The sequence below is a fragment of the Procambarus clarkii genome, chromosome 2 (assembly GCF_040958095.1).
Source record: "Procambarus clarkii isolate CNS0578487 chromosome 2, FALCON_Pclarkii_2.0, whole genome shotgun sequence".
In the NCBI taxonomy this organism is placed as follows: domain Eukaryota; kingdom Metazoa; phylum Arthropoda; class Malacostraca; order Decapoda; family Cambaridae; genus Procambarus; species Procambarus clarkii.
In genome coordinates, this window is record NC_091151.1 from 3,373,111 (window position 1) to 3,394,129 (window position 21,019).

Here is a 21,019-nt window from a genome sequence, read left to right on the forward strand (position 1 = left end):
AATATAGAAGCATCAAGAAATATGGACCAATAGGCTTTCTACAAACACGTCTATTCAATACCCATTGTTTCGTGTTCTGTCTTGTGTTGATGAAATTAATACCCTATTAATGCCACCTCTTGTTCTGTCTTGTGTTAATGCCACATCACCCCTTCCACCTCACTCAAATGTAGATATAAAATCGGAGATGCGTAAGTTCTATTCAGTTGTGTATTTGTGAACTAAAGTCTTTGAAAATGTAATAAGTTTTACGAAACGCGCTCGTGTCGCGTCAGACTAGAAATAAAAATGAATTTTGGAGAATTGATTTTTGATTTACCTCCAACAGTGAAAAGAAATGTACGAAAGATTGAGAAAATTCGTGTTAGAATTATTAATCTTACTTTTTCGGTCATATTTAATAATATATGTCTACAGGAAAGACTGCTACCAAAATATACTAATATATATATATTTTTTTTTTTTAATAATAGGGAAGGGAGTACCACCTCTGGCTGGAAGAAGGGGGACACATAGCCTCGGAGGAAACCACACATCAGGCATTGGAGGGAATGTAGGTCCCCTCCAATACAGTTTCTGTGTGCTTTTCTCCTACCACCCCCTTCCCTTTTTTTTTTTTTTTTTTCCTTTATTGTGTATTTAAAGGTTACAAACATACAAGACAAATGCCTTAAGGTTATGGATCTCTTGAAGCTCCTCTGCTTCTGGACAGGAACCGAGGACGCAGCAAGCATTTCCCCTCTGGATCGCCACACTGAGACGCTGAAATAAAAAACTGGAAGCCCTTGGGTCTCTGGTGACGTCAATGAGCTTGGAACCCAATTCCTTGAGAAATCCCAAGGCACTCTTGCCCCAGGAGCCATGCGTCTCAGACGCTATGGGAACAAAGAGGTATTGACCTTCCAGTCGCCTGTACTTGAGTGATTTTGCTGTTTCCCTGTGGTTGGCCGCCCCACCTGCTTGATCAGCTCCGAAGTGTTTTTTAGGGGGGTTATATATATATTATATATATATATATATATATATATATATATATATATATATATATATATATATATATATATATATATTTATATTATCCTGGAGTTTTGGTTGTCAACCCAAACGGCCAAAATTAATGTGGTATTTACCCTCGATATAAAAAAATTAAACCAATACAAAAATTACAAAATAACATTACAATAATTGGTCGAGTCTTAACTGTTGTAGTTGATGAAGTCAGGCCCGGCGTGTCGAGTACCAGGCTTCTTTCTAGAGGAGTTATAATGGGTTACTTGCAGCGGCTGATGTGCACACCATTCACCAGCCTGGAATGTAACCTCGCATTAGCACTCTTTGATAATAATACAAATGTGTGCCGTAATTAGGTACTGCCATTTTTATTATAAGCTTCGGCCTAGCTTATTTATCACTAAGTATATATATATATATATATATATATATATATATATATATATATATATATATATATATATATATGTATATATATATATATATATATATATATATATATATATATATATATGTATATATATTTATATATATATATATATATATATATATACACAAATTTAAATAGCTTAAATTTTATATTTTGATTACTTTGGGCTCGACAGCCCTCGTCTTAACTACTTTCATTGTTTTTTAGAGGGTTAGTGTTTTTGGTAAGAATTAAATAGGATTCCAAAAAGCTAAACTGTGACTATTTAAGATTTATGTGGTGTAAACATTAGGATTTATGTGGTGTACACATTAGGATTTATGTGGAGTAAACATTTGGATTTATGTGGAGTAAACATTTGGATTTATGTGGAGTAAACATTTGGATTAATGTGGTGTAAACATTAGGATTTATGTGGTGTACGCATTAGGATCTATGTGGTGTACACATTAGGATTTATGTGGTGTAAACATTAGGATTTATGTGGTGTAAACATTAGGATTTATGTGGTGTAAACATTAGGATTTATGTGGTGTAAACATTAGGATTTATGTGGTGTAAACATTAGGATTTATGTGGTGTAAACATTAGGATTTATGTGGTGTAAACATTAGGATTTATGTGGTGTAAACATTAGGATTTATGTGGTGTAAACATTAGCATTTATGTGGTGTAAACATTAGGATTTATGTGGTGTACACATTAGGATTTATGTGGTGTAAACATTAGGATTTATGTGGTGTAAACATTAGGATTTATGTGGTGTAAACATTAGGATTTATGTGGTGTAAACATTAGGATTTATGTGGTGTAAACATTAGGATTTATGTGGTGTAAACATTAGGATTTATGTGGTGTAAACAGAGACGGGACTGATGGCGACAGTGAAGGCGTCAGTATAGGCTTGATGCATTGCGTTTATGCTTTTTGTTGTCACTGCTTCTCCTCTTCTCTATTATTATAAACAATCCTACACCTTAATAACAATAACGAGGCACAAGCAGTTGTTACAAAATTAATATTAATAGTTTCTGGCTTATAAACTTCCGTTTAAGCACAAGGGACGTCTTCGCTTGGCAATATTTACAATCTCTCTGGCTAGCGTCGTCTCCCCCGGTGTTCGTGAGACAAGTAGCCGTCTACACCGGATTCGTGAAATATTTATATTTTCGACACGCTATTCTTAATTTTTATAGATAATATTTAGCGGTATGCAGTTATTATTCCTTTCTTTAGGATCATGTTGTCTTTCTTGAATAGTGGTTATATCTTAGTGTTCTTATGAGAATGTGGATTTTCTCATGTTTGGATTCAGACGCCTATAGTGTCGAAAACAGCTCGGATTGCAGTTGTTGTTGTTGTTGTTAGAAGAGGAAGCCTCGTGGATCTGTTCTATATATACAGCTTAGGTCGACTGCTAGCAGCCGTGGAGTGAGGACGTTTACCGACCCTCCGTGGCTGTTGGAGTTGTTTGCTGTTTTGGTCGTCAGGTGGTGTGGGCGTCCCTGCCCTACCAGTTTTGTTGCCTGCCTGGCTGCGTTGACGTGGCAGTTCTGACATGGGGGGCCATCTTCCTCCTGTTCAGCGTGTGAACTCCGTGGGCCTGGAGTTCACTTGTAAGGCTGGTTATCCGACCATCGAGATGGTGATGTGTGACATGCTTCGTGTCCCGGTGGAAGCTGTTTACGGTGTGGAGCTAGTTACGGCCCATCGGGTTGTTATAGTTCGTGGGGGAGGACGAGTACCGGGACTTCCTCCGTCGGTACGGGGGGGGGCGTACGTTGCCGTTGCCAGATGATGCCGGCTCTGTGGCGATTTCGGACCGCAGTGGTGCCCTGACTTATGTCAGTGTCCATGGTGCGCCTCTGGAGTTCCCTGATGACCTCCTCCGGCGTTACTTCGGGGGTTTTGGTACTGTTGTCAGCGTGCGGGTGAACACGCTCTCCTCGGGGCGGTATGCTGGGAGGCGTACAAACATTCGCACGTTGGGGATGCGCCTGCGGTCGGATATACCTTCTTCTGTCCGGCTTATGGGGTACTACGTCCGGGTGTATTATGCCCGGCAGCCTCGTACCTGTTTCCGGTGTGGCCTGTTGGGGCATCAGGCTGCCGGGTGCTCTGAGGCCCCTGCTGCTCCTGTCAACTTGTTCCGCGACGAGGATTTCCCGCCGCTCCCTCTGGCAGCAGTCTCCGGTGATGTTGATGAGGTGGTGCGCGTCCTGTTTGCTGCTGCAGCTTCCCCGGCGGCGCCTGCCGTTCCTCCGGTTGTTGTCGTCCCTCCTCCGGTTGTTGTCGTCCCTCCTCCAGTTCTTGAGGTACCGTCGGTTGGTCTGCCTGATCCTGTCGCTGTCCCAGCTGCTCCCGTGGGCCTTCCTGGAGCTCCCTGTGTGACGTCGCTGTCTTCTCCCTCGTCTTCTGATGCTGCGCCTGGCCCTGTGTCCGTGACACGGGTCCCGGATGTGCTTGGTGCTGGGGTAGCTGCGGAGCCTCCTGCTGTGTGTGGCCCGGTTCCCCCTGTGGTAGAGGCTGCTGCCGTCCTGGCGTCGGTTCCTTCGGCTCGTGGTACCCGTGTTTCTGGGTCACTTACCGGCTCGGACGATATCCGGCCGGTGCCCAAACGTTCCCGGCGTTCGTCTTCTTCCTGGGCCTACGTTGGTGACTTCAGTGACTGTGGGGCTTCGGGTGTTGACAGTGTAGGTACGGATGGGTCGATGTCTCCGCGGTTCGTGGTGGCGGAGGTCCATGTTCCTGCCGGTGCTGGTGCCTGTGTCTCGGACGTGCCTTCGGTTCTTTCTCCGCCGGGGGACTCTCCACAGTGGGGGGTGGTGGCTTCCGCTGCCAGGGATGGTGTGGACTCTGGTGCTGGGCGTGGCCTGGTGGTGACGTTACGGAAGGACGCGCGCCGTCCGGGTTCCCTGCTGTCGTCTGGTGGTGTGCCCGGGGCCGCGGGTACCCCTGTGGTGCGGGTGCGCGTTGGGGCCCTGGGGGACGTGTTGCCGGCGTCTGTGATGCCACCGGGTCACTGGTCGAAGATTGCCGAGTTACTGCTGTCTGACGGACCGGAGTGCTTTCGTGGGGGGCAAGTTCCCTTCCTGTGGGGGCGAGTAGCGACTTCTCGCCTCAAGAGTACTACCATCTGGGTCCCCAGTTTGCAGGTGTTTGTTGCCCCGGTTCCGGATGTTATTGCGTCCCCGGTGGATGGACGAGACCCTTGGCAATGGGTGCTCTGGGAGGCGTTCAATGTAAGGTTCCCGCGGGCCAAGTTCCCGGGCAAGTTTGTGCTCTGATTTCTTGTGTATTTGCTCTGACATGCTGTGTGCCCTTCTGGCTGTTTGTTTGCCCTGTTCTAATATGTGCTTCTGCCTCTCCCTTTGTGCGTAGCTTTGCCGTGTGGCATATTAGTTTCTAGTGCTTGGCGCCACTCGTTTCGCGTTTTGGCTTGGCGTTTCGCCTCTTCTGGCTTTTCTGCGATTCACCCTTCACGGGTACGCCGGGGCGCATCCGATCCCACGATCGTCGTCGCCCCTAACTCAACAACAACAACATATATACAGCTTAAACCACGTGGTCTCTTTTCCTTCCAGTCATCTGTAGATATAAACCTACAATTCCTGTATAACAGGCTATGTGTTTTGTTTACATATATGTGTGTGTGCGTAACTACCTAAATGTACTTACATGACGAGAGCTTCGCTCGTGGTGTCCCGTCTGGATTTATATTACAATAAATGTATAACATGAGAATAATTTCTGTTTAGGACAAAGGTTCATTTCCCTGTTTGTCAGTAGGCTATCACTGAAACCGTAATATGCTTTCGGACCATCGCAAATACTTAGATAACTACCGAGGTGGTCTGAGAGGGCGGTTCGTGTATGCTTCCCAGTGTGTACGTGTGGGCGTACATATGTGCGGACGTACATATGTGCTGGAATGCGTCTATTACGCCCGAGTGTTTATTGATGAACACTCATGGGTTTGGCGGTGCTACGAGTCCATGGGCGGCATGAGTACGTGGGCGGCATGAGTAAGTGGGCGGCATGAGTGTGTTGGCCAAATAAGAGTGTGTGTGTGTATGTGTACCTCACGAGTGTCATGAGGCATAGGAGCGTGGGTGACACAGGCTCGCAGACTGCACATGTGCCTGTGCAGCATACTCATATGGGAAGCATAGACATGAGGGCAGCATACATGAGGGCTTCATACACACGTCACACACACACACCTGCTAGCGGCATACAAGTGTGTGTGAGGCACTCAGATGTAGGGGGGGGGAGGTGAGTGCCACTGGTATCAGATGGCAGATGAGTGGGGGGGGTCCTGGAGTGAAGAGGCAGGTGGATGAGGATGAAAGTGTAGGTGGATGAGGGGGAAGGGGAGGGGGTGAGGGGAAACTACTGTGGACCCTCTCACCTGCTGACATTTCACACCAACCTCCCCCCACTCACTCACCCCTCTCACAGTCCATTCACTCTCACTCACCCTCTCTTACAGTCCAATCACTCTCACTCACCCTCTCTCACAGTCACTCACTCTCACCCTCACAGTTCACTCACTCTCACTCACCCTCTCTCACAGTCACTCACTCTCACTGAGCCCTCTTACAGTTCACTCACTCTCACCCTCACAGTTCACTCACTCTCACTCACCCCCCAAAACCACATATTTCTAAACACCCAGCCTCATGTGTACCAATATCACATGCCACACCCATCATCTCACACATTATCGTCATTTCCCCCCCCCCCTAGTATCTGTGGTCCTCCACACCTACATGGTCTCCCACACCTGCACCAACACCCACACCTGTGTCTCCTCCCACACCTGGGTGACCCACACTAACCTGAGACAAAGCCTTTAACAGCCGCGTGGTGAGACAGTCGGAGTGGCTGTAGGCGGCCCAGCTCCTCCCTCCCCCCCCTCCCCACACTCATGACAGACAGCTCAGTAATCTCAACATATCCACCAAAATAATAATTTATTGCAAATAAGGAAAGCAATTGAAAATTAGAAAGAATCAACAGGACCAGCAAAAAACGAAATTGGTTTGCTGTTTATGCAAATGGTAGGCACCCACAAACCTTCACGCCGTTTTCTATGACACGGAGTAAAGTAATGAGTAATTTATAGTCTATAGATTCTAAGTACAACATTATGAAAAGTCTTGTTACTTCTGATGAGATAACTAAGCCTTTTTATGAGGGAAAATGGGCAAGGGTAGAACTAATTATTTTGAAAAGTTCATTGGGCGGAGTTGTTAGAATAGTGTTGTGAGGGGGAAGAGGCTACTGGAGACATTCTCCATGTCTGCTACAAGTACATCTGTGGCTGCACATGTCATCCTTACATTGACGCTTGTCTTTAAGGCCTAAGGCCTATCTGCAAGGTTCTTAAGGTGACCACAAGTATACTGGACTTGCTCTATTTGGGTGTTGGTGTCCATGCTTCTAATATTGTTGGGTTTGGTTCATACAGTTTAGCCACTACACCAAAATAAAAGTGGTTTGGAAGAGCTACAGTTGTATTTTAAACTTTATCTTGTATATATTTTAAGGTGTGGAGTCTCTTGGGGCCTCTATCTCTTTCACTCTTCACGCTGAAGCTGTTTTTGTTCCTTCATGTTAAAGCTGTCTTTGTTTCTTGACGCTGAAGCTGTTTTTGTTCCTTCATGTTATAGCTGTCTTTGTTTCTTGGCGCTGAAGCTGTTTTTGTTCCTTCATGTTAAAGCTGTCTTTGTTTCTTGGCGCTGAAGCAGTTTTTGTTCCTTCATGTTAAAGCTGTCTTTGTTTCTTGGCGCTGAAGCTGTTTTTGTTCCTTCATGTTAAAGCTGTCTTTGTTTCTTGGCGCTGAAGCTGTTTTTGTTCCTTCATGTTAAAGCTGTCTTTGTTTCTTGGCGCTGAAGCTGTTTTTGTTCCTTCATGTTAAAGCTGTCTTTGTTTCTTGGCGCTGAAGCTGTTTTTGTTCCTTCATGTTAAAGCTGTCTTTGTTTCTTGGCGCTGAAGCTGTTTTTGTTCCTTCATGTTAAAGCTGTCTTTGTTTCTTGACGCTGAAGCTGTTTTTGTTCCTTCATGTTAAAGCTGTTTTTGTTTCTTGGCGCTGAAGCTGTTTTTGTTCCTTCATGCTAAAGCTGTCTTTGTTCCTTCATGCTAAAGCTGTTTTTGTTCCTTCATGCTAAAGCTGTTTTTGTTCCTTCATGCTAAAGCTGTTTTTGTTCCTTCATGCTAAAGCTGTTTTTGTTCCTTCATGTTAAAGCTGTTTTTGTTTCTTGACGCTGAAGCTGTCTTTGTTTCTTGACGCTGAAGCTGTTTTTGTTTCTTGACGCTGAAGCTGTCTTTGTTTCTTGACGCTGAAGCTGTCTTTGTTTCTTGACGCTGAAGCTGTCTTTATTTCTTGACGCTGAAGCTGTTTTTGTTTCTTGACGCTGAAGCTGTTTTTGTTTCTTGACGCTGAAGCTGTTTTTGTTTCTTGACGCTGAAGCTGTTTTTGTTTCTTGACGCTGAAGCTGTTTTTGTTTCTTGACGCTGAAGCTGTTTCTTCACGCTAAAACAGTCTGTCTTTCACCCTATTATTTGTTTTGTATAACCTTTTACTTGCAAATGCTACCAATAATTAAGTCTTAATTTCCTTCAAATACATGTTTTTAAGCAATGATTATTATGCATGGCAATGGGGAAAAAAGTATGGCAATGGGGGTAAAAAAGTATGGCAATAGGGTAAAAAAAGTATGGCAATAGGGTAAAAAAAGTATGGCAATAGGGTAAAAAAAAGTATGGCAATAGAGTAAACAAGTATGGCAATAGGGTAAAAAAAAGTATGGCAATAGGGTAAACAAGTATGGCAATAGGGTAAAAAAAATATGGCAATAGGGTAAACAAGTATGGCAATAGGGTAAAAAAGTATGGCAATAGGGTAAAAAAAGTATGGCAATAGGGTAAAAAAAGTATGGCAATGGGGTTCAAAATGCATGTGAATGGGTAAAACAGTGTTGCTAAACTCATGGCAATGTTGCAAACAATTATACTAAGATGGTTTTATGCTGTTGCATCTGCCACGAGCTGTGTTGCCCTCAGCCTGGACCTGCGGGGGGGAGGGGGTCTTTAAGATCACTAAGACAGTCTTTACTAAGTCTTGGATGGACGGTGTCCAGTTCAGCCTTAAGTGAGTCAGCCTTTTGGATGACGCCAGCAGCCAGTGAGTCATATTAGAGTCGTAGATTAACGCCCATACGCACACACACACAGCCGGTGGCCGAGTGGACAGCACGCTGGACACGTGATCGTGTGGTTACGGGTTCGATCCCGGGCGCCGGCGAGAAACGATGGGCAGAGTTTCTTTTACCCTGAATGCCTCTGTTACCTAGCAGTAAATAGGTACCTGGGAGTTAGACAGCTGCTACGGGCTGCTTCCTGTGTGTGTGTGTGTGTGTGTGTGTGTGTGTACTCACCTAGTTGTGTTTGCGGGGGTTGAGCTCTGGCTCTTTGGTCCCGCCTCTCAACCGTCAATCAACAGGTGTACAGATTCCTGAGCCTATTGGGCTCTATCATATCTACACTTGAAACTGTGTATGGAGTCAGCCTCCACCACATCACCTCCTAATGCATTCCATTTGTCAACCACTCTGACACTAAAAAAGTTCTTTCAAATATCTCTGTGGCTCATTTGGGCACTCAGTTTCCACCTGTGTCCCCTTGTGCTTGTTCCCCTTGTGCTAAATAGACCGTCTTTATCTACCTTATCAATTCCCTTCAGAATCTTGAATGTGGTGATCATGTCCCCCCTAACTCTTCTGTCTTCCAACACTGTGTGTGTGTGTGTGCGCATAAGAGGCTGGTACATAAGCTGGAGAGACAGGCAGGTGTAGCTGGTAAGGTGCTCCAGTGGATAAGGGAGTATCTAAGCAATAGGAAGCAGAGAGTTACGGTGAGGGGGTGAGACCTCCGATTGGCGTGAAGTCACCAGTGGAGTCCCACAGGGCTCTGTACTCGGTCCTATCTTGTTTCTGATATATGTAAATGATCTCCCGGAGGGTATCGATTCATTTCTCTCAATGTTTGCGGACGCTGCTAAAATTATGAGAAGGATTAAAACCGAAGAGGACTGTTTGAGGTTTCAAGAAGACCTAGACAAGCTGAAGGAATGGTCGAACAAATGGTTGTTAGAGTTTAACCCAACCAAATGTAATGTAATGGAGATAGGTGTAGGGAGCAGGAGGCCAGATACAAGGTATCATCGGGGAGAGGAAATTCTTCAGAAGTCAAAGAAGGAAAAAGACTTAGGGGTTGATATCACGCCAGACCTGTCTCCTGCAGCACATATCAAGAGGATAACATCAGCGGCATATGCCAGGCTGGCCAACATACGAACGGCATTCAGAAACTTGTGTAAAGAATCATTCAGAATTTTGTATACCACATAAGTCAGGCCAAACCTGGAGTATGCAGCCCCAGCATGGAGTCCATATCTAGTAAAGGATAAGACTAAACTGGAAAAGGTTCAAAGGTTTGCCACCAGACTAGTACCCGAGCTGTGAGGTATGAGCTACGAGGAGAGACTACGGGAATTAAACCTCACTTCGCTGGAAGACAGAAGAGTTAGGGGGGACATGATCACCACATTTAAGATTCTGAAGGGAATTGATAGGGTAGATAAAGACAGTCTATTTAGCACAAGGGGACACAGGTGGAAACTGAGTGCCCAAATGAGCCACAGAGATATTTGAAAGAACTTTTTTAGTGTCAGAGTGGTTGACAAATGGAATGCATTAGGAGGTGATGTGGTGGAGGCTGACTCCATACACAGTTTCAAGTGTAGATATGATAGAGCCCAATAGGCTCAGGAATCTGTACACCTGTTGATTGACGGTTGAGAGGCGGGACCAAAGAGCCAGAGCTCAACCCCCGCAAACACAACTAGGTGAGTACACACACACACACACACACACACACACACACACACACACACACACACACACACACACGTCAGTTAGCCTAAATTCTCCAATATTCATTCATAAAACTGCCTCACGGGACTGCAACCTTATCAAACAAAGCTGTCAGGTATTTCTAACTGTCAACACAAATTAACAACTTCACATCTCAATCATTGCAACTGTTGATAAATAGACACTAACTAAACTTGCTATGAGATATAAATACAAGTGCCAAATTTGATTCAGAAGGCAACTCCAGCGTGGCCTAGTCGGATAGAACAAGTTCCTAATCCGGATAGATCTGCGTTCGAGCCTGTCGGAACGGTTGCAAGTACAGGGCACAGATTTCTCTGTGTGTCCCCTCCTGTAGGAGCATCAGTTTCGATAGATTCTCTGGATAGCCGAAGATTGATTGACCGACTCCTTGGAATGTGGGGAAGGGTTGAAGTCCGGGGGGCCACGGACGGATACCTGGATCCACTGACCTCGGGCAGGTCTTTCAATCCACCTGGATTTCAGGTGGGGAGAAGGGAGGCAATTTGGGTCGACACAAATAGCTTCCTGGACCCAAAACCCCTTGGATACACGGACACGGACACTCACACGGACACGCACACGGACACTCATGGACTCAGATAATAAGAAGGGAGTTGATAATATAATAAAGTTGTATAATAATAATATAATATAATATATAATATAATAATATAATATATAATAATAATAATATAATATATAATAATAATAATAATAATATAATAATAATAATAATATAATAACAAAATTAGGTTGGTTGTTACAGGTTAGGTTGCTCAGGTTAGGTTGCTCAGGTTAGGTTACATTGCTTAGGTTGCTTGGTTAGGTTAGTTAGGTTGGTTGGTTACGTTGGTTAGGTTGGTTGGTTGGTTACGTTGGTTAGGTTGGTTGGTTGGTTACGTTGGTTAGGTTGGTTGGTTGGTTGGTTAGGTTGGTTGGTTAGGATAGATAGCTTAGGTTGGTTATGTTGGTTGGTTAGGTTAGGTTGCTTAGGCTGGTTGCTTAGGTTGCTTAGGTTGGTTGGATAGGTTAGATAGCGTAGGTTGGTTGGTTAGGTTAGATAGCTTAGGTTGGTTGGGTAGGTTAGGTTGCTTAGGTTGGTTGCTTAGGTTGGTTGGTTAGGTTGGTTACGTTGGATAGGTTGGTTGGTTAGGTTGCTTGGTTAGGTTGTTGTAGGTTGTTGTAGGTTGTTGGTTAGCTTAATAGTAGATAGTTGGTTAGGTTAGTTGGTTAGGTTAGATTGCTTAGGTTGGTTAGGTTGGTTGGTTAGTTTAGATAGCTTAAGTTGGTTGGTTAGGTTAGTTAGGTTGGTTGGTTAGGTTAGATTGCTTAGGTTGGTTAGGTTGGTTGGTTGGTTAGGTTGGTTGGTTAGGTTGGTTGGTTGGTTAGGTTAGGTTGGGTTGGTTGGTTAGGTTAGGTTGGTTGGTTAGGTTAGATAGCTTAGGTTGGTTGGTTGGGTTAGATAGCTAAGGTTGGTTGGTTGGGTTGGTTGGTTAGGTTGGTTAGGTTGGTTGGTTGGTTAGGTTGGTTGGTTGGTTAGGTTAGGTTGGTTACGTTGGTTACATTGGTTAGGTTGGTTGGTTAGGTTAGATAGCTTACGTTGGTTGGTTGGTTGGTTGGTTAGGTTGGTTCGTTAGGTTGGTTGGTTAGATAGCTTAGGTTGGTTAGGTTGGTTGGTTGGTTAGGTTCCTTGGTTAGGTTGGTTGGTTAGGTTGGTTGGTTAGGTTGCTTGGTTAGATTAGATAGCTTAGGTTGGTTGGTTAGGTTAGTTACGTTGGTTGGTTAGATAGCTTAGGTTGGTTGATTAGGTTGATTGGTTAGTTAGGTTGGTTGGTTGGTTAGGTTGGTTGGTTAGGTTGGTTGTTTAGGTTGGTTAGGTTGGTTGGTTAGGTTAAGTTGGTTACGTTATTACATTGGTTGGTTGGTCACGTTGGTTAGGATGGTTGGTTACGTTGGTTAGGTTGGTTGGTTACGTTGGTTAGGTTGGTTGGTTGGTTGGTTAGGTTAGGTTAGGTTAGTTTGGTTGGTTAGGTTAGGTTAGGTTGGTTAGGTTAGGTTGGTTGGTTAGGTTGCTTGGTTAGGTTGGTTGATTAGGCTGCTTGGTTAGGTTAGATAGCTTAGGTTGGTTGGTTAAATTAGATAGCTTAGGTTGGTTGGTTAGGTTAGATAGCTTAGGTTGGTTGGATAGGTTGGTTGGATAGGTTAGATAGCTTAGGTTGTTTGGTTAGGTTGGTTGGTTAGTTAGGTTGGTTTGGTTGGTTGGTTAGGTTAGGTTTGTTAGGTTAGGTTGGTTAGGTTAGGTTGGTTGGTTATGTTGGTTGCTTAGGTTGGTTAGGTTGGTTGGTTACGTTGGTTAGGTTGGTTGGTTAGGTTAGGTTAGGTTGGTTGGTTAGGTTAGTTGGTTGGTTAGGTTAGGTTAGGTTGGTTACGTTGGTTGGTTACGTTGGTTAGGATGGTTGGTTACGTTGGTTAGGATGGTTGGTTATGTTGGTTAGGTTAGGTTGGTTGGTTAGGTTAGGTTAGGTTGGTTCGTTAGGTTGCTTGGATAGGTTGGTTGATTAGGTTCTTTGGTTAGGTTGGTTGGTTAGGTTGCTTGGTTAGGTTGGTTGGTTAGGTTGCTTGGTTAGGTTGCTTGGTTAGGTTGGTTGGTTAGGTAGCTTGGTTAGGTTGCTTGGTTAGGTTAGATAGCTTAGGTTGGTTGGTTAGGTTAGATAGCTTAAGTTGGTTGGTTAGGTTAGATAGCTTAGGTTGGTTGGTTAGGTTAGATAGCTAAGGTTGGTTGGATAGGTTGGTTGGTTAGGTTAGATAGCTTAGGTTGGTTGGTTAGGTTGGTTGGTTAGTTAGGTTGGTTTGTTAGGTTGGTTGGTTGGTTAGGTTGGTTGGTTGGTTAGGTTAGGTTGCTTAGGTTGGTTGCTTAGGTTGGTTGCTTAGGTTGGTTACATTGGTTAGGTTGGTTGGTTGGTTGGTTAGGTTGGTTGGTTAGGTTGGTTGGTTAGGATAGATAGCTTAGGTTGGTTATGTTGGTTGGTTAGGTTAGGTTGCTTAGGTTGGTTGGATAGGTTAGATAGCGTAGGTTGGTTGGTTAGGTTAGATAGCTTAGGTTGGTTGGGTAGGTTAGGTTGCTTAGGTTGGTTGCTTAGGTTGGTTGGTTAGGTTGGTTACGTTGGATAGGTTGGTTGGTTAGGTTGCTTGGTTAGGTTGTTGTAGGTTGTTGTAGGTTGTTGGTTAGCTTAATAGTAGATAGTTGGTTAGGTTAGTTGGTTAGGTTAGATTGCTTAGGTTGGTTAGGTTGGTTGGTTGGTTAGGTTGGTTGGTTAGTTTAGATAGCTTAAGTTGGTTGGTTAGGTTAGTTAGGTTGGTTGGTTAGGTTGGTTGGTTAGGTTAGATTGCTTAGGTTGGTTAGGTTGGTTGGTTGGTTAGGTTGGTTGGTTAGGTTGGTTGGTTGGTTAGGTTAGGTTGGGTTGGTTGGTTAGGTTAGGTTAGGTTGGTTGGTTAGGTTAGATAGCTTAGGTTGGTTGGTTGGGTTAGATAGCTAAGGTTGGTTGGTTGGGTTGGTTGGTTAGGTTGGTTAGGTTGGTTGGTTGGTTAGGTTGGTTGGTTGGTTAGGTTAGGTTGGTTACGTTGGTTACATTGGTTAGGTTGGTTGGTTAGGTTAGATAGCTTACGTTGGTTGGTTGGTTGGTTGGTTAGGTTGGTTCGTTAGGTTGGTTGGTTAGATAGCTTAGGTTGGTTAGGTTGGTTGGTTGGTTAGGTTGGTTGGTTAGGTTGGTTGGTTAGGTTGGTTGGTTAGGTTGCTTGGTTAGATTAGATAGCTTAGGTTGGTTGGTTAGGTTAGTTACGTTGGTTGGTTAGATAGCTTAGGTTGGTTGATTAGGTTGATTGGTTAGTTAGGTTGGTTGGTTGGTTAGGTTGGTTGGTTAGGTTGGTTGTTTAGGTTGGTTTGGTTAGGTTGGTTAGGTTGGTTGGTTAGGTTAAGTTGGTTACGTTATTACATTGGTTGGTTGGTCACGTTGGTTAGGATGGTTGGTTACGTTGGTTAGGTTGGTTGGTTACGTTGGTTAGGTTGGTTGGTTGGTTGGTTAGGTTAGGTTAGGTTAGTTTGGTTGGTTAGGTTAGGTTAGGTTGGTTAGGTTAGGTTGGTTGGTTAGGTTGCTTGGTTAGGTTGGTTGATTAGGCTGCTTGGTTAGGTTAGATAGCTTAGGTTGGTTGGTTAAATTAGATAGCTTAGGTTGGTTGGTTAGGTTAGATAGCTTAGGTTGGTTGGATAGGTTGGTTGGATAGGTTAGATAGCTTAGGTTGTTTGGTTAGGTTGGTTGGTTAGTTAGGTTGGTTTGGATTTTTTGGTTAGGTTAGGTTTGTTAGGTTAGGTTGGTTAGGTTAGGTTGGTTGGTTATGTTGGTTGCTTAGGTTGGTTAGGTTGGTTGGTTACGTTGGTTAGGTTGGTTGGTTAGGTTAGGTTGGTTGGTTAGGTTAGTTGGTTGGTTAGGTTAGGTTAGGTTGGTTACGTTGGTTGGTTACGTTGGTTAGGATGGTTGGTTACGTTGGTTAGGATGGTTGGTTATGTTGGTTAGGTTAGGTTAGGTTTTTTGGTTAGGTTAGGTTAGGTTGGTTCGTTAGGTTGCTTGGATAGGTTGGTTGATTAGGTTCTTTGGTTAGGTTGGTTGGTTAGGTTGCTTGGTTAGGTTGGTTGGTTAGGTTGCTTGGTTAGGTTGCTTGGTTAGGTTGGTTGGTTAGGTAGCTTGGTTAGGTTGCTTGGTTAGGTTAGATAGCTTAGGTTGGTTGGTTAGGTTAGATAGCTTAAGTTGGTTGGTTAGGTTAGATAGCTTAGGTTGGTTGGTTAGGTTAGATAGCTAAGGTTGGTTGGATAGGTTGGTTGGTTAGGTTAGATAGCTTAGGTTGGTTGGTTAGGTTGGTTGGTTAGTTAGGTTGGTTTGTTAGGTTGGTTGGTTGGTTAGGTTGGTTGGTTGGTTAGGTTAGGTTGCTTAGGTTGGTTGCTTAGGTTAGTTGCTTAGGTTGGTTACATTGGTTAGGTTGGTTGGTTACGTTGGTTAGGTTGGTTGGTTAGTTAGGTTGGTTTGTTAGGTTGGTTGGTTTGTTAGGTTGGTTGGTTGGTTAGGTTGGTTGGTTAGGTTAGGTTGGTTAGGTTAGGTTGCTTAGGTTGGTTGCTTAGGTTGGTTGCTTAGGTTGGTTGCTTAGGTTGGTTGCTTAGGTTGGTTGCTTAGGTAGCTTAGTTAGGTTAGATAGCTTAGGTTGGTTGGTTAGGTTAGATAGCTTAGGTTGGTTGGTTAGGTTAGATAGCTTAGGTTGGTTGGTTAGGTTAGATAGCTAAGGTTGGTTGGATAGGTTGGTTGGTTAGGTTAGATAGCTTAGGTTGGTTGGTTAGTTAGGTTGGTTTGTTAGGTTGGTTAGGTTGGTTGGATGGTTAGGTTGGTTGGTTAGGTTAGATTGGTTAGGTTAGGTTGCTTAGGTTGGTTGCTTAGGTTGGTTTCTTAGGTTGGTTGGTTAGGTTGGTTACGTTGGTTAGGTTGGTTGGTTAGGTTAGTTAGGTTGGTTGGTTAGGTTGGTTGGTTAGGTTAGATAGCTTACGTTGGTTAGGTTGGTTGGTTAGTTAGGTTGGTTAGTTAGATAGCTTAGATTGGTTGATTGGTTAGGTTCCTTGGTTAGGTTGCTTGGTTAGGTTGCTTGGTTAGGTTGGTTGATTAGGTTGCTTGGTTAGGTTGGTTGGTTAGGTTGCTTGGTTAGGTTAGATAGCTTAGGTTGGTTGGTTAGGTTAGTTAGGTTGGTTGGTTAGGTTAGATAGTTTACGTTGGTTAGGTTGGTTGGTTAGTTAGGTTGGTTAGTTACGTTGGTTGATTAGGTTGGTTGGTTAGTTAGGTTGGTTGGTTGGTTGGTTGGTTAGGTTCGTTGGTTAGGTTGGTTGGTTGGTTAGGTTGGTTAGGTTAGGTTGGTTGGTTAGGTTAAGTTGGTTACGTTATTACGTTGGTTAGGTTGGTTGGTTACGTTGGTTAGGATGGTTGGTTACGTTGGTTAGGATGGTTGGTTACGTTGGTTAGGTTGGTTGGTTAGGTTAGGTTGGTTGGGTTGGTTGGTTAGGTTAGATAGCTTAGGTTGCTTGGTTAGGTTAGATAGCTTAGGTTGGTTGGTTAGGTTAGATAGCTAAGGTTGGTTGGATAGGTTGGTTGGTTAGCTTAGATAGCTTAGGTTGGTTGGTTAGGTTGGTTGGTTGGTTAGTTAGGTTGGTTTGTTAGGTTGGTTAGGTTGGTTGGTTGGTTAGGTTAGGTTGCTTAGGTTGGTTGCTTAGGTTGGTTGCTTAGGTTGGTTACATTGGTTAGGTTGGTTGGTTAGGTTGGTTAGGTTGGTTGGTTACATTGGATAGGTTGGTTGGTTACATTGGTTAGGTTGGTTGGTTAGGTTGGTTGGTTACGTTGGTTAGGTTGGTTGGTTAGGTTAGGTTGGTTGGTTGATTAGGTTAGTTGGGTTGGTTGAGTTAGGTTAGGTTGGTTGGTTAGGTTGCTTGGTTAGGTTGGTTGATTAGGTTCCTTGGTTAGGTTGGTTGGTTAGGTTGCTTGGTTAGGTTGCTTGGTTAGGTTGGTTGGTTAGGTTCCTTGGTTAGGTTAGATAGGCTATCAACAATTACAGCCCTTTTTCTATTTCTATTTCTACAAACCTAGCCTAAACTAACCTAACTTAACCTGCAAACCTAGCCTATTTCCTAGTCAAAACAAACATAACCTAATCTAAGCTAACCTAACGTAACTAACTCCTGGATACCTATTTACTGTTAGGTGAATAGATGTATTCGGTGATAGGAAACGCTACCAACAATTACTGCCCTATTTCTATTTCAACAAAAATAGCCTATTTCTTAGCCTAAACTAATCTAACCTAATTAAACCTAACCTAACCTAATGTAACCTTACCTATATATATACTTCACTACTCACTAACATCATCACTACCACACTACTCACCATCATCATCATTACCTCACTACTCACCATCATCATCACTACCTCACTACTCACCATCACTACCACACTACTCACCATCATCACTACCTCACTACTCACCATCATCATCACTACTTCTCTACTCACCACCATCATCATTTCCTCACTACTCGCTAACATCATCACTTCCTCACTACTCACCATCATCATCATCATCACTACTCACCATTATTACTACCCACCATCATCACTACCACACTACTCATAAACATCATCACTACCACACTACTCACCATCATCACTACCACACTACTCACTATCATCATCACTACCACACTACTCGGTGAGTAGTGTGGTAGTGATAGTGAGTAGTGATGATGGTGAGTAGTGAGGTAGTGATGATGATGGTGAGTAGTGTGGTAGTGATGATGATAGTGAATAGTGTGGTAGTGATGATGATAGTGAGTAGTGAGGTAGTGATGATGATGGTGAAGTGTGGTAGTGATGATGATGGTGAGTAGTGTGGTAGTGATGATGATGGTGAAGTGTGGTAGTGAGGATGATGGTGAGTAGTGATGATGATAGTGAAGTGTGGTAGTGATGATGATGGTGAGTAGTGTGGTAGTGATGATGATGGTGAGTAGTGAGGTAGTGATGATGATGTTGAGTAGTGTGGTAGTGATGATGATGGTGAGTAGTGAGGTAGTGATGATGATGGTGAGTAGTGTGGTAGTGATGATGATAGTGAAGTGTGGTAGTGATGATGATGGTGAATAGTGTGGTAGTGATGATGATAGTGAGTAGTGAGGTATTGATGATGATGGTGAGAAGTGATGATAGTGAGTAGTGTGGTAGTGATGATGGTGAGTAGTGAGGTAGTGATGATGATAGTGAGTAGTGAGGTAGTGATGATGATGGTGAGTAGTGAGGTAGTGATGATGATGGTGAGTAGTGGGGTAGTGATGATGATGGTGAGTAGTGTGGTAGTGATGATGATAGTGATGTAGTGATGATGATGGTGAGTAGTGAGGTAAAGATGATGATGGTGAGTAGTGTGGTAGTGATGATGATAGTGAATAGTGTGGTAGTGATGATGATAGTGAGTAGTGTAGTAGTGATGATGGTGAATAGTGTGGTAGTGATGATGATTGTGAGAAGTGATGATAGTGAGTAGTGATGATAGTGAATAGTGTGGTAGTGATGATGATGGTGAGTAGTGTGGTAGTGATTATGATAGTGAGGTAGTGATGATGATAGTGAGTAGTGAGGTAGTGATGATAGTGTGGTAGTGATGATGATGGTGAGTAGTGTGGTAGTGATAATGATAGTGAATAGTGTGGTAGTGATGATGATGGTGAGTAGTGATGATGATAGTGAGTAGTGAGGTAGTGATGATGGTGAGTAGTGAGGTAGTGATGATGATAGTGAGTAGTGCGGTAGTGATGATGATGGTGAGTAGTGTGGTAGTGATGTTGATGGTGAGTAGTGAGGTAGTGATGATGATAGTGAATAGTGTGGTAGTGATGATGATGGTGAGTAGTGTGGTAGTGATGATGATAGTGAGATAGTGATGCTGATGGTGAGAAGTGATGATAGTGAGTAGTGTGGTAGTGATGATGGTGAGTAGTGAGGTAGTGATGATGATAGTGAATAGTGTGGTAGTGATGATGGTGAGTAGTGTGGTAGTGATGATGATAGTGAGTAGTGAGGTAGTGATGATGATGGTGAGTAGTGAGGTAGTGATGATGATGGTGAGTAGTGTGGTAGTGATGATGATGGTGAGTAGTGAGGTAGTGATGGTGTTGCTAAGTAGTGTGGTTATTGATGTTGATCGTGAGTATTGTGGTAGTGATGATGATGGTGAGTATTGTGGTAGTGATGATGGTGAGTAGTGATGATGATGGTGAGGTAGTGATGATGATGGTGAGGTAGTGATGATGATGGCGAGGTAGTGATGATGATTGTGAGTAGTGAGGTAGTGATGATGGTTGACCAGCCAGACCTCCCACACCAGCCAGACCTCCCACACCTACCAGACCCCCCACACCTACCAGACCCCCCACACCTACCAGACCTCCCACACCAGCCAGACCTCCCACACCAGCAAGACCTGCCACACCAGCCAGACCTCCCACACCAGCCAGACCTCCCACACCAGCCAGACCCCCCACACCTACCAGACCCCCCACACCAGCCAGACCTCCCACACCAGCCAGACCTCCCACACCAGCCAGACCTCCCACACCAGCCAGACCTCCCACACCAGCCAGACCCCCCACACCTACCAGACCTCCCACACCAGCCAGACCTCCCACACCTGCCAGACCCCCCACACCAGCCATACCTCCCACACCAGCCAGACCTCCCACACCAGCCAGACCCCCCACACCTACCAGACCCACACACCTACCAGACCTCCCACACCTACCAGACCTCCCACACCAGCCAGACCTCCCACACCAGCCAGACCTCCCACACCAGCCAGACCTCCCACACCAGCCAGACCTCCCACACCAGCCAGACCTCCCACACCAGCCAGACCCCCCACACCAGCCAGACCTCCCACACCAGCCAGACCTCCCACACCAGCCAGACCTCCCACACCAGCCAGACCCCCCACACCTACCAGACCCCCCACACCAGCCAGACCTCCCACACCAGCCAGACCTCCCACACCAGCCAGACCTCCCACACCAGCCAGACCTCCCTCAACAGCCAGACCCCCCACACCTGCCAGACCCCCCACACCAGCCAGACCTCCCACACCAGCCAGACCTCCCACACCAGCCAGACCCCCCACACCTACCAGACCCACACACCTACCAGACCTCCCACACCTACCAGACCTCCCACACCAGTCAGACCTCCCACACCAGCCAGACCTCCCACACCAGCCAGACCTCCCACACCAGCTAGACCTCCCACACCAGCCAGACCTCCCACACCAACCAGACCTCCCACACCAGCTAGATCTCCCACACCAGCCAGACCTCCCACACCAGCCAGACCTCCCACACCAGCCAGACCTCCCACACCAGCCAGACCTCCCACACCAGCCAGACCTCCCACCCCAGCCAGACCTCCCACACCAGCCAGACCTCCCACACCAGACAGACCCCCACACCTACCAGACCCCCCACACCAGCCAGACCTCCCACACCAGCCAGACCTCCCACACCAGCCAGACCTCCCACACCAGCCAGACCTCCCACACCAGCCAGACCTCCCACACCAGCCAGACCTCCCACACCAGCCAGACCTCCCACACCAGCCAGACCCCCCACACCTACCAGACCTCCCACACCAGCCAGACCTCCCACACCTGCCAAACCCCCCACACCAGCCATACCTCCCACACCAGCCAGACCTCCCACACCAGCCAGACCCCCCACACCTACCAGACCCACACACCTACCAGACCTCCCACACCTACCAGACCTCCCACACCAGTCAGACCTCCCACACCAGCCAGACCTCCCACACCAGCCAGACCTCCCACACCAGCCAGACCTCCCACACCAGCCAGACCTCCCTCAACAGCCAGACCCCCCACACCAACCAGACCCCCCACACCAGCCAGACCTGGCACACCAGCCAGACCTGGCACACCAGCCAGACCTCCCACACCAGCCAGACCTCCCACACCAGCTAGACCTCCCACACCA

General features: G+C 45.5%; 1 long non-coding RNA gene across 1 annotated transcript in view; it reads right to left on the reverse strand.

Annotated features, from left to right (window-relative positions):
- Positions 1-1,127: 1,127 nt before the first annotated feature.
- LOC138366899 (uncharacterized) overlaps positions 1,128-21,019 on the reverse strand; it is a 324,996-nt gene continuing 305,104 nt past the window's right edge. The window contains exon 3 of the long non-coding RNA XR_011229242.1: positions 1,128-1,307. This is a non-coding gene — a long non-coding RNA (uncharacterized lncRNA). The remainder of the gene's footprint in view (positions 1,308-21,019) is intronic.